The sequence below is a fragment of the Haematobia irritans genome, chromosome 5 (assembly GCF_050003625.1).
Source record: "Haematobia irritans isolate KBUSLIRL chromosome 5, ASM5000362v1, whole genome shotgun sequence".
NCBI lineage: Eukaryota > Metazoa > Arthropoda > Insecta > Diptera > Muscidae > Haematobia > Haematobia irritans.
The window spans coordinates 75,687,408-75,706,703 of NC_134401.1; the positions used below are offsets into that span (position 1 = coordinate 75,687,408).

General features: G+C 34.7%; 1 protein-coding gene and 2 long non-coding RNA genes across 4 annotated transcripts in view; 2 read left to right on the forward strand and 1 right to left on the reverse strand.

Annotated features, from left to right (window-relative positions):
* The window catches only part of LOC142241600 (protein groucho-like), a 61,864-nt gene that overhangs the window by 37,523 nt on the left and 5,045 nt on the right, over positions 1–19,296 (forward strand). The gene's annotated exons all lie outside the window — the stretch shown is intronic.
* Positions 4,055–11,402, forward strand: LOC142239342 (uncharacterized). The gene is made up of 4 exons (XR_012723000.1): positions 4,055–4,679; positions 4,795–5,100; positions 5,167–5,755; positions 11,185–11,402. It is a non-coding gene; the product is annotated as an uncharacterized LOC142239342 (long non-coding RNA).
* On the reverse strand, positions 13,007–19,244 carry LOC142241602 (uncharacterized). The gene is made up of 4 exons (XR_012723720.1): positions 19,030–19,244; positions 17,440–18,946; positions 14,168–17,384; positions 13,007–13,644 (listed from the first exon to the last, which is right to left on the reverse strand). It is a non-coding gene; the product is annotated as an uncharacterized LOC142241602 (long non-coding RNA).

Here is a 19,296-nt window from a genome sequence, read left to right on the forward strand (position 1 = left end):
TTCTTCGGCTCAGGCCTGACACGCAACTCGGCAACTCTTCCTGAAACGTCATCGACCTCATCCTCGAAGACCTCGCTAACTTGACGACCTGCATTATTGAACCTTGACCTATTCTGATATTCCCTCTCTAATAAATCCTCAGCCTTTCTGCACTCCGACCTAAGGTGTTCAACCGTGTAAATCTGAGTCCCGAAAATCATACAAGATAGCCTGGATCGCAATCCAGCCTTAATAATATCCACCACTTCATAATCATGAAGCGGTTTACTGAGCTTATTTCTGAGACTATTGATACAGTCGATGTAATCGGCTGCCCTCTCATCTTTCCCTTGCTTCCTGTCCATAATTTGTCTGAGGACATCAATATTCGTCTGATAGCATCGAAATTCATTAACTATATCAGCCTTTAGACTCTCCAGGGATAGATCTGGGTACGACTGGACCCGGTCCCAGTACCATTTATTTGGTCTTCCTTCTAGGAGATGGTGAAATCCGTCGACTAACTCTTGATCCGGGACTTTATAGCTCCTTTGTAACCTAGAAACACGAAAAATAAATTCCTCCACCGATGGTGTTTTGGTAGTCCCATCAAATTTAATACCCCATTTTCCGATAAAAGGGTACTTCGAGTTATAAGATTGTTGATTCCAGTTTAGATTTGTCTGAGTTGGATGTTGTTGGGTCTGGGCCGAATTCTCCCTTGAACTGCGACGATCTCTTGCTAACCCTTCTGAAGGTAGCTCACGAGGTCAGTTAATATGATTTCCGGGTTCTTCAGGGTTATTGGATGGAGTGGCCGAACTCGAAAGAGCAACTTTAACAGCTTCTGCGACAGCTGCCTGCATTTCCGTTCGCATCAACTGTAACATTGAGGCTTGTGCTGCGTTAACCGCGGCTTCCATTACCTCGAATACCCCGGTGCTATTAAGTCCTTCTCTACTCGTTACATTATCGCCCCGTACCGTAATCGGACTGTAGGGTGGCTGAGTCACTGAGCCGCTCCCATCTGCTTGCGGCGTATTCTGAAGTTGCCCATCAACTTGTCTAGGGGTTGTGTTAACGTGCCGAATATCTCGTCCGTCATTATCTTGAACGTTCACCGGGTCTGGATTTGCGCCATTTTCACGTGGCCTCGCGTCTCCAGAATATCGCGGGTCCCCAGGCATTTCGAAACGGAAATGAAAACTATTCTACTAGAGATAGAAAATGAGCCCCAAAACAGAATAAATTGCCCCTATCGAGAAAACGAGCTGCTAAATTTAGACAGCCAGCAATAGAAAATTATCAGAGCACCTACTCAAATCCGTATAGCAAGTCTGAAAATCGATATGACCACAGCAACCGCTATTAACTACCGTTCGAAAGCCGCCTAAGACCAAAAATATTCGTATCAGAGCACAATTATAACGAAAACTTTACCTCGAGTGTAATTAAGTACCACTGAGTGAAAACTACCAATAAGAAAAAAAAACACGGATACCAAGACAATCCCGCAGACAGGAGTATACCTACGGTTAACACGGTAAATAACAGAATACCAAGTCCTATTCACCTAAATTCAAAAAGTGTATAATCGCGTATCTGCCAACTCTAAACTGAAATTGAGAGACTGTGACACGATCGAATGGGGCCGCTATGTCCGACACGAGTTTTTAACTCAGCACGACAACTAGAAAAGAATTTGTAATGCCTCTGTGTGTATTTGCGGAAATGGTACTATTGTCATAGGCTGCGGCTTAGCTCGCCGGACGGGCAGGTTCTTCTTCCGCTGAGGACATACAAATTACTTTTAGTACCATATAAATTCAAAATTCAAAAATATAACTGCCACTCTAAATGAAAACAACAAAATAATGATATGTAAATGAATCGGGATTGGATGCCTTTTTTTTTTTTGACCGTTACGATATTTTTTTAAATTCAATCGTCTGTTTAAATTTCGGCCAACGACTGAGACCAAGGTGATATTGTCTCGAATGGCTGCCCACCCCGTATGACTTCACAGTCATCCTTGGTATTTTCCATGCCATATTTATGAAAATACCCCAAACATGAATTAGTCTATCTCTAGCCCACTGTTACATTTTCAGCCTTTTAGTATTTATACTAAACACATGTTGATTTCTCTACTTTTCACATTAATACAATTTTTATTAAATCAGTATTAGTATTTATAATGAAATATAAACAAATTAATAATTATAACATCTTTTATTTTTAATTACATAAATTATATTAGTTTATTTTCGAATAGTTTTTCATATAATTTAACAATATATTTCACATTATTAATATTAATGTAATTGTTTAAAATTTTTGTTTAAATATATGAATGGATATATATTTATTGTTACTATTTATCGTTTTTATTAATATTTTGTTGACAATTTATTTTTGAGATTTATTTTAAAAAGAATTCTGTTATAAAGATGACTTTATGAAATTTGCCAAAAATCATATTTATAAACCAATTAGAATGAAAATTATGGATTTTAAATTGGTCTATTAATTGTTTTAAATTATTTCTTTTTTGTTTTTTAAATAGCAACAAATAATTTTATGTGTTTTGTTCAGTAGAATATTCAATGATCGATTATTGTTTTAATATTTTTAATTTAGGCCTAAAAGAATCATATTTATTATACACAATTATAGACAATTTTACATTGAGATCTGTTTTTTTTTTATATATGTATAATTAGACAAAAAAAAAATAATCTTATAACATATTTTGTATATATATATTTTTTTGTTTTTGTTTTTGTAAATTTCATGTATAGTTGTATATTGTAACCAAATGTTTTATTGGACAAATTGTATATATATTTTTTTGCATGACTCATATATAAAAAAAATATTTTAAAGTAATTTAAAATAGAATAGTAGTTTAGTAAATCTTTCCTTTTTTTGTTTAGAATTTCAGTATATCCTTCATATATATAGTAGTTTTAATTTTAGTATATAGTTTTAGTTATTCTTTTTGGTTTCTCAGTTGTGATTTTTAAAATATACGAGTATTAAGTGGTAAGTACTTCTTTTTCTTTTTAAACAGCACAGACAACAAATATGTTGTAGTGCTTTCAATATATGGAAACGATTATGGCCGCGTCTGTCTCCAAGAATTTCCATATATGAGAGCACTACGAAGTTAATGGAACAATAGGACACAGGACTAAAGTTGTTTGATTTTTTCTTTTTTTTTCGTTCAGCCTTAAAATATGTTAGTTTTCTTTACCTTATTTTTCTTTCATACAATTTAACAGCATTTATCACAAAACCTGCATGTATCAAAAAAAGCTTCTGTTATTTCCAAGCTCAATTTACCAGTGGAGCTTTCGAGCGACTTGCCAGCCATCTAATTCTGAAATCTGCCTCCACGTGTTTTCGTCACTTCAACACGTGGGGTACATGCTGGTGTGAAGATGGCGTGGTTTCCTATTCATTTGTCCTATTCGAATAAAATAAACGAATTATCAACCTAAGATGAAACTACAGACAAAGTTATGAAAATACAACCCTTAAATACTGAGATCGTAGTGAAATTATATTTTCTCTAAAATTCTATATAATTTTTATCGGATTTCACTCCTTGTAATTTTTGAAATCCCATAGAAAATATATTTGGGGAGATGCCCCAAACGATTTGCCACATGTATTTAACCAATTTGATGCAATAATACTTATATATTACATTATCCATCAACACTTAATAATGTACAAAAAAACGTAGACCATTAATCGATTTTGTAAACATATATGTGTTATTTATACCACATCTTCTGTCAATAGTCAAATATACACAAAATTAGTTAATTATTACATATCATTTTAGTATCACCATTGGTTTAATTCATGTAACAATTTCCCATACGATCTCTACACATTTACGTCTGCTACATTCCCCGTGGAATGTAAAAAATATAGTTAATTTATTTCCTAAATTATTTAATAAATAACTATTTTATATTTACCTTTATATTATATCAAAAAAAAAATTCAAAAGACTTTTCCATATAAAAAATGTGGAGACTCAATTTGAACTTTTTGCAGACACTATTTGTTAATATAAGATGTCGCTACTCAAAAGCACGTTCTATGAATGACACATGTATGAAATGGCCCAAGCTCCCCCTTCCAAAGCTCACCTTTCAGTAGTACGGAGGCTTAACATGTTATCGCCGTCACACAACAGCTGACATTGAACAGCCCGACACCATGCGATTTATCGTTCAATGGAAAAATACACATTTGTCGTTAACTGGCAATAAAAAATGTAGCGAGAACACAGAATGAATAGCAAATTAAACGTTCGAAAATGGGCAGATGTCACAAAGCCAACTCTTTTCACGAAGCCTGTGTAGCTGAAAAGAGCTGGGAAAATAAAATAAAATAAGAAAATATGGCCAATAATTTATGACACGACAACTCTGTCAGCTGTACGCGTTGTACGTTCCTTTTTGTGTAGTACCCAAATGTTGGCATATTCACAAAAACAAAATGTAAACAAACACAACACCGTGACCACTTCTCTCTGTTAAGAAATTTGTAATTTAAATATTTGTCTTCAATTATTCGTGAATACAAAATAAAAAAAAAACATTTGTGTGATGATGAATATAAATGGCTCCTGTAAGCAAACATCGCCACAAATTTGCATGTATATAAAAGACTAGCCACAGGTAAAAACATTGGATTCCCATAATATTCATACAGATCTGATTATCTCATTCATTTTTCTTTCGTCACTTTCATATATGGTACACCGCGGTTTTATCCAACACAAATTGCAAATAGAATCGCACAAGCTGGCAAATTTATGGTCAAAAAGGAAGCGCTGCAATGAAGTGTTTGCATATCCATTTCTGGCAAATGCATATCAGCCAACAACATTTAGGTTCACCGGTGCCTGTGTAAATGTAATGATTATGGGCTGTGTCATAAAAATTGTGTTATGCAGCTGTATATACCTGCTATGACATGATGAAAATGTTTTTCAAATTTTGGAAAAGCAGCATTACAAACATTGTCCATGTACAGGTACAAAAAAAAAACATTGTACAATATTTAATTGGGTGAAAAATTGGAAAAGAATTTGAACAGGTAAATGAATGTGTGTTTGTGATTACAAACATGTTTACGAAATAAATATCTTTCTTATTTTTACAGGTCAAATTGTATATGACACAAACAAATTTATGGACAAAAAGGGATTCAATTGGAATAATATACAGGCTATCCGTTTTATGATGTGTGATTGCGTGGACAAAAGTATCCATTTTACAAAACACTGCATTTGTGAATGAACTCTATGGCAGTGTAATTAAATCATTAGGAACAATGACTTTTGCCTTTTCGAGTTTGTTCATTGGCGTAAAATGTATGCACGCCGGTGATGATGGCAAATTCGTGTATAGAGGTGGCGAATAAAAAAATCAAATCCTGAATACCTTAAAATGTGGACATTTACAAATTGCACTCATTTTGAGCAAAATCCTATCGGATAACTGTTGATGTTAAAGATAAGTTCAATGTGAAATAGTTTGTTTCTATAGTTACTAATATTGTTTCTTTTTTTCCTTACAGGTTTTCCTTTATATCTACAATACTAAAGTCTTTCTTTCTTTTTTTATAGGTTCTTGATTGCCGTCAAAAATGGAAGATCGCATACGATGATAGGAAATTTAATGATAATACGTGCGAACGTAATATTTAACAACAATGTTACAATTTAAGCTGCAGCAAACATTACAATATGGTGAGATCTCGACGATATAGTTTAAAGTAGAAATAAGTAGTTTAACTAGAATTAAGTAGTTTTACGTGGTTTAACTAGAATTATGTAGTAAATTGTCCAGGGCAATGCTTTTATTGTCGTAAGTGTTGTGCATGTATAATGCCGATTAGGTCGCCTTTCAAATTTTCAATTTCGTATTGGCTATTTCCAATTGCCTTTCGCACTCGGCATTTCAGCCACTGTTTGCATAGTTTTGCATTAATGCCTTTTGCAAAATTGCTTTGCACAAAGTTTTTTCTGAATACCTCTTGACCTGGTTTATATACCACATTGCGACTTCTACGATTATAATATTTGACATTTCTCTCATAAGCCTCGTGCATCTTTTCCTTCAAGCGTTTATGTATGAGCTGCATCTGGTCAGACTTAGGTAGAATAAGCGTTTCGCCTTCTGTTATCGAATTCAATTTTCTCAAAATCGTGTATGCGTCCGCATGAGTTATCATATTGTAACCATAGAGAGCAAAGTAAGGAGTTGTACCTGTTGAAGAGTGTACAGTTGATCTTAATGTGCATTCGATTTTCGAGAGTTTTTCATCCCATCGGGTTTGATCATCCTTCAGGTAACTTCTTATAGTACTCAATATGGTTTGGTTTACTCTTTCACTCGCGTTAGCCTGTGGTGCATGTATTGGCGTGCGAACATGTCTAACGCCAAATAGTTTTAGTAAATCCTGAAACGATTCTGAAACAAACTGTTTTCCGTTGTCGGAGTGTATTATCTCCGGCACTCCAAATTTATGGAAAACTTCTTCGAGAATGAATTTATTAACCAAATTAACTGTTGCCTTAGGCATCGATTTCAATAAAACGAATTTAGTTTTATGATCTAAGACAATGAAGATAAAAGCCTTTCCTGATTTTGTTCTTGGGTAAGGACCAAGAAAGTCAATATATATTTTCTGAAAAGGTCTCTGTGTCTTCACTTCATTCCCCATTGGTGGTCTCAGGACTTGTTTAGGATTTTTAATTTCCTTGCATGTATCGCATTGTCTCACATAATCACTGGTATGAATTGCCATGGACGGCCAATAAAAGAATTGTCTGATATTATGTAATGTTTTCGCAATTCCTCCATGCGATGTATTATCCTCGTGTGCCTTTCTAATTGTTTCCTTTGTCAATTTGTCCGGTAACCATATCTTCCAGCATTCGTTTTCGTTGTCTACATTGTCGTTGTTGAATTTTACCCTTTTATAAATAATCCCATCAGTAACTCTCAAGTCAGGTAATCGATCCTTATTCTGTTCAATGGTGTCTATGAGTGTTAAATACTTCTGGTCTTTAAATTCATTCGAGTTGAAATTCAATATACCTCTATGGTGATGAACAATCTCATCCATATTCAGCCTGGACAACATGTCTGGCACAATATTCTTTGAACCTTTTCGGTGTTCAATCGTGAATTTATATCCTTGGAGTTTTAAACTCCATCGAGCAAGTCTACCGTTTAGGTCGTGTTGCCGCATTAACCATTGCAGGCTAGAATGATCGGTAATAACAGTGAACTCCATGAGTTCAATGTATTGCCTGAATCGTTCAATGGCCAATAACACAGCTAGGCATTCTTTCTCAGTTGTTGAGTAATTTTTTTGTGCATTGTTCAGCTTCTTTGAAAAATATTCTATTGGGTGTTCGCCATCTTCTTCATCTTTTTGAAAAAGAACAGCCCCAATTCCAACATTAGAAGCATCACATTGCACAAAAAATGGCTTAGTGAAATCTGGGCTCGTTAATAAAGGACTTGACACTAAACGTAGTTTTAATTGCTCAAAGGATTTTAAAGCTTCAGGGGTCAAATTGAATTTTGGAGATTTCTTTAACGTATCCGTGAGAGGTGCTGACAAGGAAGAAAAGTCGTGGATAAACCGACGGTACCATCCGACTGTACCAAGAAATTTTCGGACATCCTTTTGATTTCTAGGCGGCCTTATATTCACTATCGCCTCTATCTTGCTCGGATCAGGCTTCAGTTTTCCTGCTCCTACTATATATCCCAGATACTTTAATTCCTTGTAACAGAACTTAGACTTTTCCATGTTAATGGTCAGTCCAGCCGCTGTTAACCTATTGCCCACAATATTGAGAATATCGATATGCGTGTCAAAATTAGATGATACAACCAATAAATCATCAAGGTACACAAATACCCGGTCCTTTAACTCTGAAGGAATCACCTTGTCCATCAGTCGACACATTCGTTGGGCTGCATTACACAGTCCGAAGGGCATTACCTTGAATTGATAATGTGGCCTTCCTTGGACTGTGAATGCAGTCAATGGCCGGCTAGATTCCTCCAGGGGAATTTGCCAAAATGCGTCCTTTAGATCTATGGCTGAAATGTAGTGTGTGTCACCTAGTCTTGCAAGCAATCCGTCAATATTCGGTAACGGATAAGCGTCTTTTCGCGTTACCTTATTTAGCTCCCTAGCATCAAGACATAACCGATTTTTATTGGGTTTTATTACCAATGTAACACGGTTATTCCAGTCCGCGTTTTGAGCCACCTCAATCACGTCAAGTTCCAACATTCTGTCCAGTTCATTATACATGAGTTTTTGAACAGCCGGACTGACAGGAAAATACCTCATTTTCCTCGGCGGTGAATTACCAACATCAATGCTGTGCTTTTCGAGATTAGTTTTGCCTAATCCAAATTTAGTATAGCATCGAAATGAAAGTTTTGCATTTTCTAGTCTCACAGTCTGTTCACCATCTAACTCATGCATTTTAAGCTGTTCAGGTATCTCGATTTCATCCACAGATACATTTCCCATCTTGATCCTGATACCAAGTTCACTCCATATGTTATAACCAAGTATTAGAGTCTGTTTCAAACTCGGAACCAAATAAAATATTTCGTCCCGTTTCATATCTCCACATTCGATAGTCAATTTCACTTTCCCTATTATCTGACGATTATCACCACTTGCAGTTTGAATAAATGATTTGAAATTTAGAACAGGTACATTCATCTTTTTTACGTTCTCTATACAATCCTTTCCCAGACAACATATGGATGCACCACTGTCCATTAGTCCTCTGTATTCAACACCATTTAATTTTACATTCAGGTAGGGTCTAATGTCATTGTCCGTGGCAAGATGTGTGGATGCGATCTCTTTCCTTTCTCGTTTTCGTTTGGCATGATTTGTCCTGGCTTTAATTATCTTTTTGCTGTGAGGGATGAAATTCTTGAAAATTCTCTTACGGATTTCATTGTAGTTTTTTAATCTCTCCTCATATGGTACAATAGTTTTCAAATTTCTGTAATCGTTTTCTTGTTCTGTTCTATCCAAAATTTTAGGTGTAATGTTTATGGAAGGTTCTTGTAGATTTGCAGTTTGTACAGCAGCGTCTCTTACTGGGTTTGACCTTGTTGCGAACATGTTGTCCCAGTCGCCTGCATGTTCCTTTTGAAGTTTCCCGCGCATTTGGGGCATTTGGGTGATGTGACTCCATCGAACCCACATTTGAAACAAAAAATGTTTCTTTGCTCCATCGGGCAGTCTATGAAAGTATGGCCTGCTGTTTTACAGTTCCAGCAGACAAGCTGTCTTGTTGAAGCTGTTGCTCGTTGAATTTCTTCAACTTCTTGCAAATATTCCTGTTGTTCAATATCATTGTAGTCCACTTCGTGTATACGTTTGAAATTATTTTGTTGTTGCTGTTGGCGATAAGAAATCCTTTTAGCAATGCTTCTTTCAGCTCTTTTACACTCCTCTAAGAGCTCATCTATAGTTTCGATATTCTTGGGGTAAATTAGCTGAACGAGACCTTCTTTCAAATTGTCTTTTATAATCCTGACAATTTCATATTCCTGGATTTGAATGCGCATTTGGTTTTTCAACTTTATTATTTCCGAGATAAATGTATCGGCCGTTTCGGATGGCAACTGACGCCTATCCATTATACGCCTCTGAATCTCGAAATCGCTTTCAAAATTTCGAAACTTTTTGACCAAATGGTACTTTAAATGGTCCCAGTGGCAAAAAGGATTTTGTTGGCGAAATTCCCAGATCCAGTCATATGCTCGACCCGTCAATAAATGGTGAAATCCCTTGACAAAAATATCCCATGGACAATTATAATCCATTCTAAGGGATTCAGCCCTAAAAACGAAATCCTCTACACTAACTGATTTCGACGACCCATCAAATTTTATACCCCACTTTTGTAGCTGTAATGGAGTCATTGGTTTATATCCCAAGGCTAGATTTTGATTGACGTATTGTGTTGGTCCCTGATGGTGTAAATTAGCCTGTGATTGTCGTTGGTTAGGTATTTGTTGATAAGGTTGTTGATGGTGGTTTGGTAGAAATAGCTGTGGTGGTGGTTGATTTTGGCTAGTATTGATCCGTTGATTTGAATGGTTATTTAAATGAGGTTGTTGTATGAAAGGTCCATTACCATTGTCCATTCTATTATTGGAATTATCCGCAATCGTGCTATTTAAATGAGAATCTAGTGAATTTCGTATAGCTTGTGGAATCATCACCGCTAAACTTTGTTCGATAGATCTCATTATTTGCGCCTGAACAGCTCCAACTGATGCGTCTACATAATTGCGCAAATTAGCTCCGACGTCATTATCCGTGGCCTCTTGATCTGCTCGTTCGTTCACCGTAGGAAGCCTTTGTTCCTGTCTAGACATTCTCGAGAACTCTCTTCTTATTTCTTGTGCAGCAATGCTGTTGTATTCAGGGGTAGAAATATGGTTAGATGTCTCTGGGGAAGAAGTAGTTCGTGGCCCAAGTTCTCGGGGAAATCTCAACGACATAAGAGGATTTATGCCGTTTTGCGAAATGACAGTCCTGTTCAAGTCAAGTATTGAATTCGAATTTGAATTCTGAGTATTACTCGTAGAGTAGTTGTTAACGTGGTCCGTCAAGTGTGCCAATTCCTGAGCTAAAGTAGTGTTTCTAGCCGTAATATTATTTGTCGAATTCAAGTTTGTGGGCGCGATATTATTTAATCCCTGAGCTAAACGATTATTTCTAGCCGCAATACGATTTGATGATCGAGATGGTGCTCTATTGGTATTCATGATGAATTTTCAAAATTTTTTTTTGTATTATGCCCTTGATAAAACTAATTCGATTGGTAATAATTCAAATGAATAGAATTTTTATGTATATAGCAGAGTTTTGAATAAATGTTATTAAGCAAATAAATATTTTGATATGGATATTCGTTTAGATGAAAAGACGTAAAACAAAGTATAGAAATTTGATTGTTGTTATATATGGTGTGAAATAATGGAAAAACATATAACATGTAGTATTAGTAAATTAGTTTTTTTTTTGTATATAATATCTAGTATATATAGATGATAGTGTTTTAGTTGTTTTGTCAAGTTTAATTGCAAAATTATTAATAAATTTTGTTAGTTTCGTTTCAGGTTATTACTGGCTGAATTCTGTAAGCAGTTATTGGTTGAGATAGATTGGTAGGCCGAAATTTAATACAATTCTATCGCATGCCCATAGCAATTAAGTCTTTCTAACTATTATTAGAAATTTTTATTTATAAGCAAACAAATTGTAATTAATATTATCTTTCCTGTTTCAATAAAAAAACATAAAGTAAATTCAGTCGAATTTAAAAACGAGGTGTTTCTTTCTTTTTAAATGGCGAGGTTTTTACTTCAAAAGATGTAAAAGGTTCCAAATATATGGGTGGAATAATTAAAATTGTTCAACAAATTCTTAGTCCATATTGAATATTTATAGAAACGAATAAATATAAAGCTATGTAGCTCAAACAAATTATGATTTCTTATAATATTCAAATATGATTAAAAACTTTTTTTTTGATTCGCTCAATATTCGAAAATACTTGAGAATCGTTACGACACAGCATGGTACTAGCAGCGTACCTTCCGGGATACCGTTCCGAAGATATGTTCTCATATAGTGCGTTTGGTTATTGGTATTCTACATTCTGAGATGGATGATTTTGATGGTTGCCAAAATTGATTGACAGAGCTGGGATACTTGTTGTGCATACATACATGAAAGCAAAACATAATATCTCAGATGTCAAGACATCAAATCAGCTCCATGTTGCCGGGCGCCAAATTTGTAATGCCTCTGTGTGTATTTGCGGAAATGGTACTATTGTCATAGGCTGCGGCTTAGCTCGCCGGACGGGCAGGTTCTTCTTCCGCTGAGGACATACAAATTACTTTTAGTACCATATAAATTCAAAATTCAAAAATATAACTGCCACTCTAAATGAAAACAACAAAATAATGATATGTAAATGAATCGGGATTGGATGCCTTTTTTTTTTTTTGACCGTTACGATATTTTTTTAAATTCAATCGTCTGTTTAAATTTCGGCCAACGACTGAGACCAAGGTGATATTGTCTCGAATGGCTGCCCACCCCGTATGACTTCACAGTCATCCTTGGTATTTTCCATGCCATATTTATGAAAATACCCCAAACATGAATTAGTCTATCTCTAGCCCACTGTTACATTTTCAGCCTTTTAGTATTTATACTAAACACATGTTGATTTCTCTACTTTTCACATTAATACAATTTTTATTAAATCAGTATTAGTATTTATAATGAAATATAAACAAATTAATAATTATAACATCTTTTATTTTTAATTACATAAATTATATTAGTTTATTTTCGAATAGTTTTTCATATAATTTAACAATATATTTCACATTATTAATATTAATGTAATTGTTTAAAATTTTTGTTTAAATATATGAATGGATATATATTTATTGTTACTATTTATCGTTTTTATTAATATTTTGTTGACAATTTATTTTTGAGATTTATTTTAAAAAGAATTCTGTTATAAAGATGACTTTATGAAATTTGCCAAAAATCATATTTATAAACCAATTAGAATGAAAATTATGGATTTTAAATTGGTCTATTAATTGTTTTAAATTATTTCTTTTTTGTTTTTTAAATAGCAACAAATAATTTTATGTGTTTTGTTCAGTAGAATATTCAATGATCGATTATTGTTTTAATATTTTTAATTTAGGCCTAAAAGAATCATATTTATTATACACAATTATAGACAATTTTACATTGAGATCTGTTTTTTTTTTTATATATGTATAATTAGACAAAAAAAAAATAATCTTATAACATATTTTGTATATATATATTTTTTTGTTTTTGTTTTTGTAAATTTCATGTATAGTTGTATATTGTAACCAAATGTTTTATTGGACAAATTGTATATATATTTTTTTGCATGACTCATATATAAAAAAAATATTTTAAAGTAATTTAAAATAGAATAGTAGTTTAGTAAATCTTTCCTTTTTTTGTTTAGAATTTCAGTATATCCTTCATATATATAGTAGTTTTAATTTTAGTATATAGTTTTAGTTATTCTTTTTGGTTTCTCAGTTGTGATTTTTAAAATATACGAGTATTAAGTGGTAAGTACTTCTTTTTCTTTTTAAACAGCACAGACAACAAATATGTTGTAGTGCTTTCAATATATGGAAACGATTATGGCCGCGTCTGTCTCCAAGAATTTCCATATATGAGAGCACTACGAAGTTAATGGAACAATAGGACACAGGACTAAAGTTGTTTGATTTTTTCTTTTTTTTTCGTTCAGCCTTAAAATATGTTAGTTTTCTTTACCTTATTTTTCTTTCATACAATTTAACAGCATTTATCACAAAACCTGCATGTATCAAAAAAAGCTTCTGTTATTTCCAAGCTCAATTTACCAGTGGAGCTTTCGAGCGACTTGCCAGCCATCTAATTCTGAAATCTGCCTCCACGTGTTTTCGTCACTTCAACACGTGGGGTACATGCTGGTGTGAAGATGGCGTGGTTTCCTATTCATTTGTCCTATTCGAATAAAATAAACGAATTATCAACCTAAGATGAAACTACAGACAAAGTTATGAAAATACAACCCTTAAATACTGAGATCGTAGTGAAATTATATTTTCTCTAAAATTCTATATAATTTTTATCGGATTTCACTCCTTGTAATTTTTGAAATCCCATAGAAAATATATTTGGGGAGATGCCCCAAACGATTTGCCACATGTATTTAACCAATTTGATGCAATAATACTTATATATTACATTATCCATCAACACTTAATAATGTACAAAAAAACGTAGACCATTAATCGATTTTGTAAACATATATGTGTTATTTATACCACATCTTCTGTCAATAGTCAAATATACACAAAATTAGTTAATTATTACATATCATTTTAGTATCACCATTGGTTTAATTCATGTAACAATTTCCCATACGATCTCTACACATTTACGTCTGCTACATTCCCCGTGGAATGTAAAAAATATAGTTAATTTATTTCCTAAATTATTTAATAAATAACTATTTTATATTTACCTTTATATTATATCAAAAAAAAAATTCAAAAGACTTTTCCATATAAAAAATGTGGAGACTCAATTTGAACTTTTTGCAGACACTATTTGTTAATATAAGATGTCGCTACTCAAAAGCACGTTCTATGAATGACACATGTATGAAATGGCCCAAGCTCCCCCTTCCAAAGCTCACCTTTCAGTAGTACGGAGGCTTAACATGTTATCGCCGTCACACAACAGCTGACATTGAACAGCCCGACACCATGCGATTTATCGTTCAATGGAAAAATACACATTTGTCGTTAACTGGCAATAAAAAATGTAGCGAGAACACAGAATGAATAGCAAATTAAACGTTCGAAAATGGGCAGATGTCACAAATTCGGTTGAGACCACAACAGCAAACCCGTTAACCATAAGAGAACTTCCCCTACCCTACAGGAATAGGCCGTAGTAAACGTTCGAAATTCCAAATCCGAAATAGCAATAAGGGTCATGCGAAAAGGAACTGCACTTACTCTTACCGTACCCCCAATACAATGAAAAAAAAAAAAAAATCGGCCTGTAATACCGGCATTCGAATACCTCAATGAAAGCAAACTTATATTGTCCCGGTCGGAAAACGCTCAATTATTGCTACCGGAAATTAAACCGAAAAGGTGCCCGTTGCTAAAGGTGACACAAACCCGGTCCCCGAAATATCTCAACCCCAAAATACCGATCACCTGAACCACCACCTCCAAGCAGAAAGCCAAAAAATGTCGACTCCCGGAAAACGTACCCGTCCAATAGAGACAGAAAAATAACCTACAGAAACCAAAAAAGTCCTTCAATATACCAGTCAAACATTAGTAATGAGAGTTGGAACACCAGAGACACAAAATAAAAATGAAATAAAATGACCTCACCTATCAAATCACCGATTGCTTGTAAATCAACCATAACTATACCAAGGAAGTGTATTGTCGCGATTGAGATGTCCATATTCAACATACTCAAGACACAATACTTAAATGAGATACAACTCGGCTACACAGCCAAACTAGCTTGTACCATTCGACATCTATCAAATGGTACGACTCGTTGTGCTGTCAGCTGATAGAAGAAAACTGACCATCGATGTAAGGCCGCATGAAAGCATTCCATAAACCGAATTCCTACGTCGTTCCTTACATTAATCGCCAATGGCTAATCGCTCTTAGTCGCAATAAAAGAGAATCATAAACATTGTCTTTCAGACTTACTAACAGCAAAAAAAGACAAGAGTTTGTAAGACGTCGTTGGACCCTGGTCCAACCAGGCCTTACGTTGGGCGCCATCTTGTTATATGTATATTTGCGTTTACTTTGGTTTGCCTTACGGCGAAAAACATCGGAGCACATTGCCGATGGCTGTCAGTTGACCGCTTGGCGGCGGGTCGTGGTACGCTGGAGTTTTCCTTCGGCTTAGCATCAGCTGTCGTGAAGTTCTTGCCGCTCAAGAGTCAATACCTTACCATACAATAACAAAAAAATCGAAATGATCGTACCACTTTACTTGGTTGATTTACACAAACGATAACTTGATGGGTACGGAGATATTTTCTGGAATCCTGGAGACATTTGGATCCCACATCGCCCTCCCTATGGGTTACTATTGAGTACACCCTCCCTGTGGCCACTACTAGATCGAACAAGGGCCCCTAAAATTCCATGTCTCTGGTTTCCACTCTACATTACCTTTGTTCTATCTACTCCGAAATCATTTTGACAAGTTCAGTTCATAATTCACCACAAAATTCATTTATTCTTACGTCTGATAATGAGATGCACACGAATTTCAATTATTTGGCTTATACATAGCAGTAGTATTAAAATAACTAGCATGTAATGTGGTATCAAGAAAGACTGGTAGAAAGCTATTCCCCAATGGGACTCTAGAACTACCTCGATTTAAAACAATTTAACTATTAAGTAATCTAATTTACTTTCGATTTCAAAGCTTCTTCACTTTGATTGGTACTTAAAATGCAAGGTCCCGAAAGTGGATTAGATTTCTATCGCCTTTGCAGACTTAAAATAATATTTCACTTAAGATTTAGACAATTCAGTGCAGAATATTTACTTTATAATATCTGTGTTGGCCTCTCGTCAACTTTTACAAAAAAAAAAAACAAATGTACCAATGGATTTAGGTTTTGATTATAATAATTTTCTTTGTGTATGATGCAGGTCAATCTTTCGTCGACTTAGCAGAAAATTAATAAAACTTTTCTTATTATGGTGGACGATGACTTGTCCACCGTAAAAAAATTTACTAATAATTTATATACTACTGTAGGTGTTCATGTTTTGGTGATTCAGTTTTAAAAATTCTTTAATAAGGAACATACATAATGATCTATATAGGTCCCCTTTTTACTCTAAATTTATTTCTAGCACCGATAGAAATATCTGGCCCTGGGGGGTTACTCTGTATTGCGATACGAAAGCAAATGCGATGCGATAGTTAAATGCGTTAAGAGTACAATTCGGTACTCTGTATCACTTGCGCAAACGCTTTCGCAAAGTAAACTGAAAATATGGTAACGCTTTAGCAAAATAAAGCGAAAATATGACAACGCTGGCTGCACAATGTAAACAATAACGAAAATGATAAAAAGAAATGTCAAAAAATTGTAAATAAAAACATTTTAAACAATCTTCCGTTCGGTGCGTGTTCTTTTAAAACTTGCTAATCGTTTATAACAAAAAAGTAATAATTATGGATTCGATAGCGTTATGGTTTGAAGAAAATTAACATGAACGAATTACAAGAAGAATTTTGCGAGATCGGTCAAATATACTCTCCCTAAGTGACCACGGGTAAGAAAATGGAAACTCAAATTATGTGACAAACGTTTTTGAATATTTAATTTTTATAGATTTCGTCTTAATAAAGATGCGTTTATGTATGTATTAAACGCTATTAAAGACGACCTTGTCGTTCCAAATAAATCCACAGCCATTCCAACTCCAATAAAAGTGGCCGCTGCTTTGAAATTGCTTGGACAAGGTGGTTATCTACAAATCGGCCAAGACCATCTTTTAGGACTATCAGAGCAATCTATGTCGCGCTGCTTAAAAGAAGTTTGCGAGGTGATTGAACGAATACTTTGTCCCAAGCACATACAATTTGAGGTAACTGCGGAAGAGACCATAAAGTCTACCAAAGTTTGGAACTGACGTTGCTGTGTCTGTAACTTTTTTGGTTTTTCCCTAAAACAATAAACAATTTAGATACAAATATAAAAATTTAATTGTGCTTACTTACATATTTGTTACTTTGCGATTGCTATTTTGTTTGCGCACGATTTTTGCGATCAACGAACGAGTTTGACATACGCTTTCGCATTATAGAGTGCGGTGATGCCAGATTTGCGAAAACTAGATGCGCAAGGTAGATACGAAAACGAATTACTGAGTACCAATTACTAGATTCGCGACAATTTTTCTTACGCATCGCAATACAGAGTAACCCCCCTGGATTTGGGACACAAATTGAAACATCTATTAAATGAACGAATACTCTAATTTCCCCACCTAAAAACGATCGTCCTTCGGTTGGTTTTCATTATTTACACAAAAATAGTCACTGATCAAAAATTGCTTGTTGATTTACTTTGATAACCTAATTTTGCTAAATTTTTATGAATTCTCTTATTATGGATAATGATATTAAAAAGGTAATAATTGTATAAATTTTGTATTATATTTCTCCAAAAATTGAATTTAGATTATATTTTCTTTTCTTCCTTAAACCATTTCTTTTATTTCATTTTTTTTTTACTTTGTACAAAATTCTTTGTTCTTATTTACTCTTGTTATGGTTTAAGGATTTTCTGTTGGTTCTCTATACAGAACAAGACGATGTTGTTAAGCAACATTATCGTGCTTTACATTCAATTCGCTTTGGAAAAATACTTTTCGCTATATAATTATAGTTGACCATAAAACTTGTTACTTGTTAAAATAATATTGTGACTCGTCGTTCTGTTACTTTTCTCCAGGAGACATCTTAAAAATAAATACACGTTGCCAAGCTCGGCAACTCGGAATTTTCTGCATTCAGACACGACGTAATTTTCTCGAAGCATCGATCATACAAATCTACATACAGTTAATCGTACTTACATACAACCATTGCCTTATATTATATAGGGTCTGTACGATACCGAACTGAACAATCACTGCCGATGACGACGATGGTGTATCAATGACGTCTCCTAATGTTGTATCCCCTGGCGATGTAAAACTGTACGTTGGTGTAGAAAATATAGCTGGACATACGATGGTTTTCCTATCTTCGCCTTGGAAACGCCAGTACACTGTCGAAAAACCGCTTCGCCCTAACTCGTCTTTGCGCTGGTTATGTCGTCGCCGTATGCTTCTGCCAAGGCGATGGCAACGCGGCGATGTCTTCGATACCACGTGGTCGACTTGTGCAATTGGGTTATCTTGTCATTCGTAGTTGGCCAAAATTCTACTTTTGCAAATATTACCAACGTGAAATTTCCACACAACTTGCAATAATTTTCTTCCTCGGGACACCCCAATGCATTAATTTGCAAGGGATGGTCGAAGCTTTCGTTTTATTTTCCAACAGCGTTTTCCAGAGGAATTCCAAAAATAACAATTAGGGGTTTGTTTACGTCCCTCCAAAATCGGAGGGAAACCCTTGAGCCTTCCGTGCAAACGTGAGATGATCTGGTAGCCCTCAATCCAAAATTATGACGCCCGGTGTGGAGCGGGAATCCTCGTGTGCCGAACTAGAGATTTCTCTGTAATTACACACACGAACCGCATAAGCGGTTATCAAAAACTTGCCGTTGCATACCCGAACAATCAATCTAGTTCTACTTACTGATTATTTATGTGGTCAATGTCAGAAATTTGTCAGGGTGTCGCTATTATAACAAATAATTAAGATCAAATATGATCTTACACTTTTCTATACCGAGACAAAAGTTACAACTTCACTGCGTCGGCTTACAACTTGGAAAGAAGGCAGATTTTGCGTATTTGCAAAAATTACATCTCCTTTTTCCCTTTACATTCGTATCTCTTTCTCGTTTGTCACCTGTAGTCATCCCTGTCCTTACTACTATCGAAATCGTCTCTGTGGTTATTC